This window comes from Triticum urartu, chromosome 6A (genome assembly GCF_056163025.1).
Source record: "Triticum urartu cultivar PI428250 chromosome 6A, HENAU_Tu73, whole genome shotgun sequence".
NCBI lineage: Eukaryota > Viridiplantae > Streptophyta > Magnoliopsida > Poales > Poaceae > Triticum > Triticum urartu.
The window spans coordinates 483,350,317-483,362,938 of record NC_141878.1 but is presented as its reverse complement, the minus strand read 5'-3'; the positions used below and the strand labels follow the sequence as shown (position 1 = coordinate 483,362,938).

At 39.4% G+C, this 12,622-nt stretch overlaps 2 long non-coding RNA genes across 2 annotated transcripts; both read left to right on the top strand.

Moving 5' to 3' along the window:
- Window positions 1-407: 407 nt before the first annotated feature.
- On the top strand, window positions 408-2,707 carry LOC147965804 (uncharacterized). The gene is made up of 3 exons (XR_015607555.1): window positions 408-547; window positions 647-791; window positions 2,633-2,707. It is a non-coding gene; the product is annotated as an uncharacterized LOC147965804 (long non-coding RNA).
- A 3,343-nt stretch (window positions 2,708-6,050) lies between these two features.
- LOC147965803 (uncharacterized) lies at window positions 6,051-9,606 on the top strand. The gene is made up of 3 exons (XR_015607554.1): window positions 6,051-6,180; window positions 6,283-6,423; window positions 9,283-9,606. It is a non-coding gene; the product is annotated as an uncharacterized LOC147965803 (long non-coding RNA).
- The last annotated feature ends 3,016 nt before the right edge of the window (window positions 9,607-12,622 follow it).

Below are 12,622 nucleotides of genomic sequence, written 5' to 3'. Positions count from 1 at the left end.
TTTACTCGAACCAACATCTTTTTCTCTTTCCTGGGTTCAGCCCACTATTTTACTTTTCCTTTCTCAAGTCAAATGGGCTTAGCCCATCTATTGTATTTCTTTTCTTCTGTTTCCCTACTCTCATCCTCCTCCCATGGGCTTTGTCCAAATAGGCCCGTCTCTTAGAGCCACACCATTGGAGCGCTTCATGTCCATACGTACACGTGCACACAAGTACAGAGAAGAAAAGAGAAAAGGTGCATGGAAGAGGAAACGTACAACCATGTTGGAAACCCCTCCTCTATCCTTCATGTGTACGTTCTCACCTCACAGGAAGTGAAACGTCCACGCATGAATGCTGCCTCCTGCCCTTCTCCTTTAATTCCATCTCTTTGACTCCTCCTTGTGCCTATTTCTCTCCACTTCATCTCCCAAAGCCGTGCCTCAAGCGCTTCATCTCTTTCTCCACCCACGCACACCTACATGCACACAAACAAGAGGAAAAGGAAACCTACTGGAGAAACATTCCCTGGTCTAAATTGTTTAGTTCTTCACCGTTTCCAATTTTGTGAGTACCTACATGTGCGCCTCCACCTCCTCTTCCAATCCCCTAGCAACCCCTCCCTATCTGTTCCTAATTCTTTGAAGAACTCTCCTTGAACTACAGCAGCTCCATGGACGCCGGTGCTCTATCCCGATGATTTAGGCGATCCATGTTCGAGTCCTTGCGCCAAAATATTCTGCTCCATGCCGCAGCTCCATTCAGAGAAGAAACAACGTGTTCCGTCGAGCATACGCGGAGAATTTTGCAAGTACGTATACACTGTTCGTCAAGTTCATCGCACCGTTCCGTCGAACTCGGTGAACCACTTTCCAATTCCTATTGCACACCTTCCAAACATCACTCGTGTTATCTCCTATACATCTTAGTTCCTTCTATTTTTGTTGTTGGGCGCGCTGATGCTATCCGTCGCATGAACCAAATATTATAGGCATATTTCCATCATTTTTATTTATCGTTTGATCTTGATCCCAATGGATGAAACATGTTAAGTGGTTAGAGGAACACGTTTGTAGTTTTTGATTTTGCGTATATATCTTGTTAGACATTATTCTAGTAAAATGGGAATTACACTACGTGCATGTTTCTTTCACTTTCGAATTTTCACTTGTGTGACTTATACCTAGGAGTCGCTCCTAAATATTTCTTAATCGTAGGAGTTCCAATTGATTTACTAGATTACTTGTTTAGTCAATCAAGATTTAATATAGATTTTATCTAGCCGCTCTTGTTGATTAAAACAATAGTTTTAAAATAGTGTTGCATGGTTATGTGTAGGATTCATCAGTGAACTTCTGTTAATATATTGTTATTTCCTTATGTTCTTGGTATGATTAGGAGTACATAGTATCTATTCGCCTTGTAATTTTGATGTGTCATGTCACTTGCTGGATTTATTTACCGATTATAGTTATTTGATAATTGTTGAACTGGTTGTCCCATGTGACATTTTTCTTTGGTGTGTGTGTAGTCCTATGACATGTCTCTGTACAAGTCTTTGCAAATTCTTACCATGTGTAGGAGTTGATTGTTGTAATAGATTATTAATGTTCTTACATGCTTGTTTGTTGTTTTTATTTTAATTAGATTTGGATCATTGTTAGTGTACTTTTATTATTATTATTTTAGTAATGATTGGTATTCTTTATTGTTTCACGGAGAACGTGTACATCATTGTGGTGAATATTCATCGTGCTTATAATTCTTTAGATTTGTTCTAGGTGTTCATTTACTTATCCATCTAGTCATGAAACACCTCATGTCTTGACTATTTAATATTATTTAGCATGGCGAAATCATATACATGGTTTACTTATTCATTTTTCATCCATGTCACATGTTGGTTTTAAATCATGCTTTGTCTAAGATAGATGTTTAAATATTTTTGCTTGTCATGCCATGTTGTTGGGATTGTTAAATAGATTGCATAAATGTGTGTAACGACCCGTGTGTTGTATGATGCCTAGGTTGTCCATTTATGTATTAGAAAGTCTAGGTTGTACTAGATAGAAATACATGTCTTCATGTTATTCATGCTAGTATAGCACATCGCTTGATGTGATTGATGCCATGACCTAGATATGTACTTGCTTAGTATGCTTTTCCCTTTTTCTTATAAGTCACAACTAACATGATAGTGTTGTGAGCTAATGCCATTCTTGATAGTCATGTTAGTTGATATCAACTAAGTAATGTCATAGTTATTAAGTTGTATTCTACTGGTAGCATAGTTTGGCATCTTGTGTCATGATCATCCATGCTTAGCATTATATCTAGTCTACCTCACTATTACATTGTTGTATGCCTAGACTTCTTCATATCTACTTTATCTAGTTGTTGCATTATAGTGTTTAATTGCATATCCGTATTGGAACGTTGGTCTTGATCGCCAAGTATTTCTTAGCTGTGTCAACCTCAACCATGTCACTTCAATGAATCCTTTCTCTTACATCCTAATCAACCTCATTTCAAAGTCTCCATCTTGATCAATATCTTGTTGTCCATCCAATTTTAAATTGTTTTGGATGTTATTTGGATTTACTTTTGCTTTGGTATTTATTGTTTGTCTTGTGCTGTCGTTCCGACGAGTAGGGAGTGACAATATCGATGTTGGACATGGACAGAACAGGTTACTAAAGAAGGACTCAACAACGAAGGCATGCCTCCTTCTCTGATCATACTTATCCTATGTTTACAAAATTGCATTGTGTTTTATGGTTATTATATGCATGCTATTTTAATTCTCGTAGCTAGCGTGTCGATTGACACATTACCTTGATCCACTTGTCACCTATTCATTTGACACCTGAGTAGAATTATAGTATTCTTGTAGAGTAGAAATGCTTAGCCATGCTTATTACCCTATAGGTGCTTTGTTGAATGACATCTGAGTCATTGACAGTTGAAACTTACCGCTGAGCTAGGCCAGATGGCCTTATTGATATCCTCTACTCTCTTCTACTCTGGGTGAAACTTACCATCTGAATACTGGCGCAGGCGACAGCTGAATCAAGGATTGAAGGAGCGATTGGCTGCCCTTCACAGGTTGAAGGGGGCAATCAGTCGTCCGTGCCGCTTAAGGTCTAATAAGTCTTGGATTTGAAGATTGTGATAACAGTACAGCCACATGCTATATGGGCACTGGCTTGGTCAAGTAAGCTAGTCAGCCTTAGGTGTCGATGTCGCGGTACCGCAGATGGGATAGCTGCCTTGCGAGGAGTATCCTCGGCACAGATGGGGGACCGGTTTGAGGACATACTCTCAGTTCCGTGCGCCAGACCCGGTGGGCATGTCACATCTTTGGGGGATCTAGTCCAAAGACCTCGTCACAATCCCCCTGCCGGTACACCAAATGGAGTACTATACCAGCGGCCACTGGTGGCAACAAGTCGGGATTGTGTCGTGTGGGTAAAGTGTACGACCTCTGCAGAGTGTAAAACTATTCGAATAGTCGTGTCCACGGTCAAGGGCTACACATGAATCTTTCTTGACGTACATGACCTGTCTTGCTTATTCCCTCTTTGCCCCTATTCTTGGAACCTATGAAGAGTGTGAGTTGATCGAGGATCCTCACTTGATGGAAGTTATTCTGGAGATAAAACATGTTTTCATCTAAAACTACTTTTATCCAACTGCTTTATTTGTCAAAAAAATAGCTTTATGCAAATGAGCCATATAGCCTTCCTTTGAAGCCACATGTAGCTATTAGGTCCTTCCCCGTGGGAGGCATGTTGAGTACGTAATGTACTCATGGCAATAATTTTGTTGACAACAGAGTTGCATGAAGATGAAGGTGATGACTACGACTACTATGGCGATCCGTAGGAGTGAGGTCACGTGGACTACATCGACTGCCTGTGGCTGAAATGGAGTCTCTACGCATTGTACTTTTCCGCTGTTTTTCTTAATGTAATAAGTGTCATGAGACATTTATCTAGGTATGCTTTGTGGAAAGATATATTTAATATTGTAATACCTTTTATGCATTGTGCAATGATATCATTTCACTGTGTTATCAACAATGATCCTGGGGTTGACAAATATACACAGGAGGGTCTGGAAGTTAATTCCGGGTTCTCACAGAAGTGGTATCAGAGCCGATGTCGACCTAGTCGCGTGACCTTAGTTAGAAATGGAAAGCCTTAGGAACTATTTATTAAAGAAAATTATTTTCAAAGAAAATATTCTCGTAATCTTGTTCTCCCCTATTGCTCTTCTTGAGTTATCTTATTCAAATAAAGTGTAACTCTACTTCTCTACCTTCTTCTTTATAGTATGTGAAACCCTTTCCCTGCCCATGGTGCTAAAAAGTCAGAAGTTTCTCAAGACTTGCCAAGAACTTCAAACTTCAAACCCTAAAGCTCTAAGTAGCAACATTTTCCAAGAGAAGACTGTTCGAGACCTCAAGAAGGCAACAACCGTCGATCATGCTGCAATCGTCAACGTTGAAGATTTGCCCCAAGATTTATTGTGACCTGCCATATAGGATTAGGTTGGTTAACACCCTTGTAGTGATAGAGTTCGTATCTTGTAGATGCAAAACCTTTCTTGTGTGAGTATTGTCTGCATATTTTTGGTGTTTTCCTGTGCAGTCATACCAAAACCCTATTTGCCAAAATTAGTTGCTTTTGAGTTTTATTTGGATATCTTCTTGGCTATCTCACTGTTATCTTTTTTTGTATCTTTTGGGGTATCTCTGCCTTGTTTAGGATTCTTTTACTCCTCTCACGCTCTCTCCCTCTTCTCTATAAACCCTAGAGGTCACCTTGAGATGAACAAAGTTGCAACAACCCACTTGGAGATCTATTATGAAAGTGAACCCTATGGAAAACGTCTTTTAAGGGGGGTAGTAGACAATCATTGTGTCAAGATTGAAGATTTGAAGACCTTCATTCACAAGGAAGACGAAGATTGAAGACCTTCACTACACCTACCATAACGTTCAAACTTCAAGTATCAATTAGTCTAGCCGGACCAATGCTTCACCTATGGAAGGACAAGCTGAAGAATGTTCAACCAGTTACAGAAGCTATCAGATTACCGTTGCCAAGATCGAAGGATTGTTTACAAGTCTTGAAACCTAGAAGAATTATGACAAGAGAAGTATCTCCAATGAAGACCCAAAGCCACCTATCACCAAGTTCAGAATGAGCAATGATTCCACAAGTTTTCGAGAAGAACTATGTCAATGACGAAGCTAATCCAAACCCATTCTCTTTAGTCAGCCCAAATCTCGGGGATGGGATTTCTTTTAAGGGGGGTAGATCTGTAACATCCCGATTCTCAGAATGTTTAAGAAAAAGTTTTCCAAAAATTAGGGCGAGAAAATTTCGTTTGTTTTATTTGGTTACGAAGCTTAAATTGGACTTTTATAATTTGAAGTATTTAATTTGAACTAATGTGAACCTAATTAAAATTGGTGTATTGTTCTTTTCTTGTAATCAGCTCTTCTTCGGCATATTAAAATATGCACCTTTAAATTTTCTTTGGTCTTTTGAAATTCGTTTGATTTTTGTCCGAGCTTCTATTCCTTTTCTAGATTTTTTCGGAGAGGAAATCAATTTATTTTCATTCTATCAAACTCTGTACATAATTTACTCGAACCAACATCTTTTTCTCTTTCCTGGGTTCAGCCCACAATTTTACTTTTCCTTTCTCAAGTCAAATGGGCTTAGCCCATCTATTGTATTTCTTTTCTTCTGTTTCCCTACTCTCATCCTCCTCCCATGGGCTTTGTCCAAATAGGCCCGTCTCTTAGAGCCACAATATTGGAGCGCTTCATGTCCATACGTACACGTGCACACAATTACAGAGAAGAAAAGAGAAAAGGTGCACGGAAGAGGAAACGTACAACCATGTTGGAAACCCCTCCTCTATCCTTCATGTGTACGTTCTCACGTCACAGGAAGTGAAACGTCCACGCATGAATGCTGCCTCCTGTCCTTCTCCTTTAATTCCATCTCTTTGACTCCTCCTTGTGCCTATTTCTCTCCACTTCATCTCCCAAAGCCGTGCTTCAAGCGCTTCATCTCTTTCTCCACCCACGCACACCTACATGCACACAAACAAGAGAAAAAGGAAACCTACAGGAGAAACATTCCCTGGTCTAAATTGTTTAGTTCTTCACCGTTTCCAAATTTGTGAGTACCTACATGTGCGCCTCCACCTCCTCTTCCAATCCCCTAGCAACCCCTCCCTATGTGTTCCTAATTCTTTGAAAAACTCTCCTTGAACTACAACAGCTCCATGTAGCCGGTGCTCTATCCCGATGATTTAGGCGATCCATGTTCGAGTCCTTGCGCCAAAATATTCTGCTCCATGCCGCAGCTCCATTCAGAGAAGAAACAACGTGTTCCGTCGAGCATACGCGGAGAATTTTGCAAGTACGTATACACTGTTCGTCAAGTTCATCACACCGTTCCGTCGAACTCGGTGAACCACTTTCCAATTCCTATTGCACACCTTCCAAACATCACTCGTGTTATCTCCTATACATCTTAGTTCCTTCTATTTTTGTTGTTGGGCGCGCCGATGCTATCCGTCGCATGAACCAAATATTATAGGCATATTTCCATCGTTTTTGTTTATCGTTTGATCTTGATCCCAATGGATGAAACATGTTAAGTGGTTAGAGGAACACGTTTGTGGTTTTTGATTTTGCGTATATATCTTGTTAGACATTATTCTAGTAAAATGGGAATTACACTACATGCATGTTTCTTTCACTTTCGAATTTTCACTTGTGTGACTTATACCTAGGAGTCGCTCCTAAATATTTCTTAATCGTAGGAGTTCCAATTGATTTACTAGATTACTTGTTTAGTCAATCGAGATTTAATATAGATTTTAGCTAGCCGCTCTTGTTGATTAAAACAATAGTTTTAAAATAGTGTTGCATGGTTATGTGTAGGATTGATCAGTGAACTTCTGTTAATATATTGTTATTTCCTTATGTTCTTGGTATGCTTAGGAGTGCATGGTATCTATTCGCCTTGTAATTTTGATGTGTCATGTCACTTGCTGGATTTATTTACCGATTATAGTTATTTGATAATTGTTGAACTGGTTGTCCCATGTGACATTTTTCTTTGGTTTGTGTGTAGTCCTATGACATGTCTCTGTACAAGTCTTTGCAAATTCTTACCATGTGTAGGAGTTGATTGTTGTAATAGATTATTAATGTTCTTACATGCTTGTTTGTTGTTTTTATTTTAATTAGATTTGGATCATTTTTAGTGTAATTTTATTATTATTATTTTAGTAATGATTGGTATTCTTTATTGTTTCACGGAGAACGTGTACATCATTGTGGTGAATATTCATCGTGCTTATAATTCTTTAGATTTGTTCTAGCTGTTCATTTACTTATCCATCTAGTCATGAAACACCTCATGTCTTGACTATTTAATATTATTTAGCATGGCGAAATCATATATATGGTTTACTTATTCATTTTTCATCCATGTCACATGTTGGTTTTAAATCATGCTTTGTCTAAGATAGATGTTTAAATATTTTTGCTTGTCATGCCATGTTGTTGGGATTGTTAAATAGATTGCATAAATGTGTGTAACGACCCGTGTGTTGTATGATGCCTAGGTTGTCCATTTATGTATTAGAAAGTCTAGGTTGTACTAGATAGAAATACATGTCTTCATGTTATTCATGCTAGTATAGCACATCGCTTGATGTGATTGATGCCATGACCTAGATGTGTACTTGCTTAGTATGCTTTTCCCTTTTTCTTATAAGTCACAACTAACATGATAGTGTTGTGAGCTAATGCCATTCTTGATAGTCATGTTAGTTGATATCAACTAAGTTATGTCATAGTCATTAAGTTGTATTCTACTGGTAGCATAGTTTGGCATCTTGTGTCATGATCATCCATGCTTAGCATTATATCTAGTCTACCTCACTATTACATTGTTGTATGCCTAGACTTCTTCATATCTACTTTATCTAGTTGTTGCATTGTTATATGTCAGTTGTCACTCATGCAAGTGATCTTTCATGTCTTGTTTTGTCTATGTGCTATAATTGAGTACTTAGTCTCTTGTGCGTTCTTATGGATGATCACTTTGGCCTTATGGTAGCCTCAGGAGTGTTGGGTCTTGTTGCGATAGTTTAGCACATGCTTAAGACAATTTACCTTTCATGTTAGTGAGTTGTATCTTCCTCATATGCTTAGTGTGCATAGTTTGATCTGTTATGTAAGCATGAAGTGGCAATCTTATTTCTAGTGGTTACTTGAGTATTAGTTGTTCTTTAGTAGTAAGACCATATTCTAGTTTAATATCTTATCATGATCACTCGTATGTGTCATGCTTGTGTTATTTGCTTAGACATCTAGTGAATCTATACTCACATGTATTATGTGAGATATGTGTTATTATTAAGTTGTTAAATTAGTTTCTACCTTAATTAGTATTGGTTTTTCTTATTTTATATAAATTATTGCTAATAGTTTTTATGATTTATGTTTAGTCTTTGATTGTTGTTAACCATTATAAGTATTTGGATTCATCCAAATATTTACTCTTGGTTGATTGTTACTCTTAATCATATCATGCCTAGGATAGTTGTGCATCCATTTGTTCCATGTGTTGTATAGTTTCTTGTTAATTGTTTGACAAATGAATTGGTTTGATATAATGGAGTTGACCCTATTCCATTTTAATGGTTTTTTTGGGGGCTAGACCTAGATCATTTCAACTCATGTTGTTGAATGATGTTTGATTGCTTAACTAGTATGGTTTGTAATGTTTGTTCGTTTGGAATTATTATATAGTTGATGCATATGTTTGTCTGCTATTGACCATTATAAATATTTAGGTTCTGTCTAAATATTTATTTGACTTTTACCTTCATCATGTCATGTTGTAATTGTGTGGTTAAATGCATAGGATGGTTCCTTTTCATGTGTGTTGATGCCATTGTGTTTGTTAGATAGTAGTTTCCTATATAGTTTGTCGAGATGTGTAGTGGGCACTACTAGTGTTTAATTGCATATTCGTATTGGAACGTTAGTCTTGATCGCCAAGTATTTCTTAGCTGTGTCAACGTCAACCATGTCACTTCAATGAATCCTTTCTCTTACATCCTAATCAACCTCATTTCAAAGTCTCCATCTTGATCAATATCTTGTTGTCCATCCAATTTTAAATTGTTTTGGATGTTATTTGGATTTACTTTTGCTTTGGTATTTATTGTTTGTCTTTTGCTGTCGTTCCAACAAGTAGGGAGTGACGATATCGATGTTGGACATGGACAGAACAGGTTACTAAAGAAGGACTCAACAACGAAGGCATGCCTCCTTCTTTGATCATACTTATCCTATGTTTACAAAATTGCATTGTGTTTTATGGTTATTATATGCATGCTATTTTAATTCTCGTAGCTAGCGTGTCGATTGACACATTACCTTGATCCACTTGTCGCCTATCATTTGACACCTGAGTAGAATTATAGTATTCTTGTAGAGTAGAAATGCTTAGCCATGCTTATTACCCTATAGGTGCTTTGTTGAATGACATCTGAGTCATTGACAGTTGAAACTTACCGCTGAGCTAGGCCAGATGGCCTTATTGATATCCTCTACTCTCTTCTACTCTGGGTGAAACTTACCATCTGAATACTGGCGCGGGCGACAGCTGAATCAAGGATTGAAGGAGCGATTGGCTGCCCTTCACAGGTTGAAGGGGGCAATCAGTCGTCCGTGCCGCTTAAGGTCTAATAAGTCTTGGATTTGAAGATTGTGATAACAGTACAGCCACATGCTATATGGGCACTGGCTTGGTCAAGTAAGCTAGCCAGCCTTAGGTGTCGATGTCGCCGTACCGCAGATGGGATAGCTGTCTTGCGAGGAGTATCCTCGGCACAGATGGGGAGCCGGTTTGAGGACATACTCTCAGTTCCGTGCGCCAGACCCGGTGGGCATGTCACATCTTTGGGGGATCTAGTCCAAAGACCTCGTCACAATCCCCCTACCGGTACACCAAATGGAGTACTATACCAGCGGCCACTGGTGGCAACAAGTCGGGATTGTGTCGTGTGGGTAAAGTGTACGACCTCTGCAGAGTGTAAAACTATTCGAATAGCCGTGTCCACGGTCAAGGGCTACACATGAATCTTTCTTGACGTACAGGACATGTCTTGCTTATTCCCTCTTTGTCCCTATTCTTGGAACCTATGAAGAGTGTGAGTTGATCGAGGATCCTCACTTGATGAAAGTTATTCTGGAGATAAAACATGTTTTCATCTAAAACTACTTTTATCCAACTGCTTTATTTGTCAAAAAATTAGGTTTGTGCAAATGAGCCATATAGCCTTCCTTTGAAGCCACATGTAGCTATTAGGTCCTTCCCCGTGGGAGGCATGTTGAGTACGTAATGTACTCATGGCAATAATTTTGTTGACAACAGAGTTGCATGAAGATGAAGGTGATGACTACGACTACTATGGCGATCCGTAGGAGTGAGGTCACGTGGACTACATCGACTGCCTGTGGCTAAGATGGAGTCTCTACGCATTGTACTTTTCCGCTGTTTATCTTAATGTAATAAGTGTCATGAGACATTTATCTAGGTATGCTTTGTGGAAAGATATATTTAATATTGTAATACCTTTTATGCATTGTGCAATGATATCATTTCACTGTGTTATCAACAATGATCATGGGGTTGACAAATATACACAGGAGGGTCTGGAAGTTAATTCCGGGTTCTCACACTACGGGTCCATAGTAGTAGCTAGATGACTTCTTCTCTTTATTTGATCTTCAATACAATGTTCTCCTCGATGTTCTTGGAGTCTATCCGAGGTAATCACTTTTTGAAGTGTGTTTGTTGGGATCCGATGAATTGTGAGTTTATGATCAGATTATCCATGAATATTATTTGAATTTTCTCTGAACTCTATTATGCATGATTGTTATAGCTTTGTATTTCTCTCCAATCAGTTGATTTGATTTGGCCAGCTAGATTGATTTGTCTTGCAATGAGAGAGGTGCTTTGTAATGGGTTCGATCTTGTGGTGCTCAATCCTAGTGACAGTAGGGGACATGACACGTATTGTATCGTTGTTATTAAGGATAAAATGATGGGATTTATTCATGCATGAGTTTAGTTTGTCTACATCATGTCATCTTGCTTAAGGCGTTACTCCGTTCTTTATGAACTTAATACTCTAGATGCAGGGTGGATAGCAATCGATGTGTGGATTAATAGTAGTAGATGCAGAATCATTTCGGTCTACTTGTCTCGGACGTGAAGCCTATATACATGATCATTGCCTTGGATATCGGCATGATTATTTGTTTTTCTATCAATTGCCCAACAGTAATTTATTTACCCACCGTATGTTATTTTCAAGAGAGAAGCCTCTAGTGAAAACTATGGCCCCCGGGTCTACCTTTATCATATATTAAAAATCCTAAAAATACCTTGCTGTAATTTTAGTTTATAAATTTTATTTTGTATTTTTGTTCGATCTATCTATCTATCACCATACAATTTAATCTTCAATTAACCGCCAAGGGATTGACAACTCCTTGTTCGCGTTGGGTGCGAGGAATTGTTAATTTGTGTGCACGTCTTGCTAACAAGTTGTTGCGTGATTCTCCTACTGGGTTGATAACCTTGGTTTTCATAACTAAGGGAAATACTTATCTCTATTTTACTGCATCATCCCCTCCTCTTTGATGAAATGCCAACGCAGCTCACAAGTAGCAGTCTGCTACATCGTATCCGACCCATTATGGTCCTCCCGGACCACACATATGTTCACCCTATCCGCTTTCTGGACAAAATCCTAGCCACTCGACTCCACTCCACTCAGCCCCCAAGCTCCTATCAGGTGATCTCCGGTCTTCTCTGGCATGGCAGGAAGCGGATCTGACATTGAGATCTTGCGACTGGGACCTTGTCCCCATGCGCGGACAAGGAGGACATGGTTGTTCGCCTGGCTCTTCATCATTCCCGGGAGGAGTGCACTCGACCGTGATCTGAGTCGATCCGGCAGGATCCATTGCATCTGCGCAAATGGCGCTTGGATCAACTAGGTTGGTGGCTCATGGCGCGTGACCGCTGCCTCGTGATACGTCTCCAACGTATCTGAAAGGATCGATATGGTTGACTAGAGGGGGGGTGAATAGGCAACTAACAATTTTAGCTTTTCTTTAACAATTTAAACTTTGCATCAAAGTAGGTTGTCTAGATATGCAACTAGGTGGGCAACCTATATGACGCAACAAGGATAGGAACACAAGCAAGCAAGATATATGAAACAAATAAGCTTGCACAAGTAAAGGCACGAGATAACCAAGAGTGGAGGCGGTGGAGACGAGGATGTGTTGCCAAAGTTCCTTCCCTTTGAGAGGAAGTACGTCTCCGTTGGAGCGGTGTGGAGGCACAATGCTCCCCAAGAAGCCACTAGGGCCACCGTATTCTCCTCACGCCCTCACACAATGCGAGATGCCGTGATTCCACTATTGGTGCCCTTGGAGGCGGCGACCGAACCTTTACAAACTAGGTTGGGGCAATCTCCACAACTCAATTGGAGGCTCCCAACGACACCATGAAG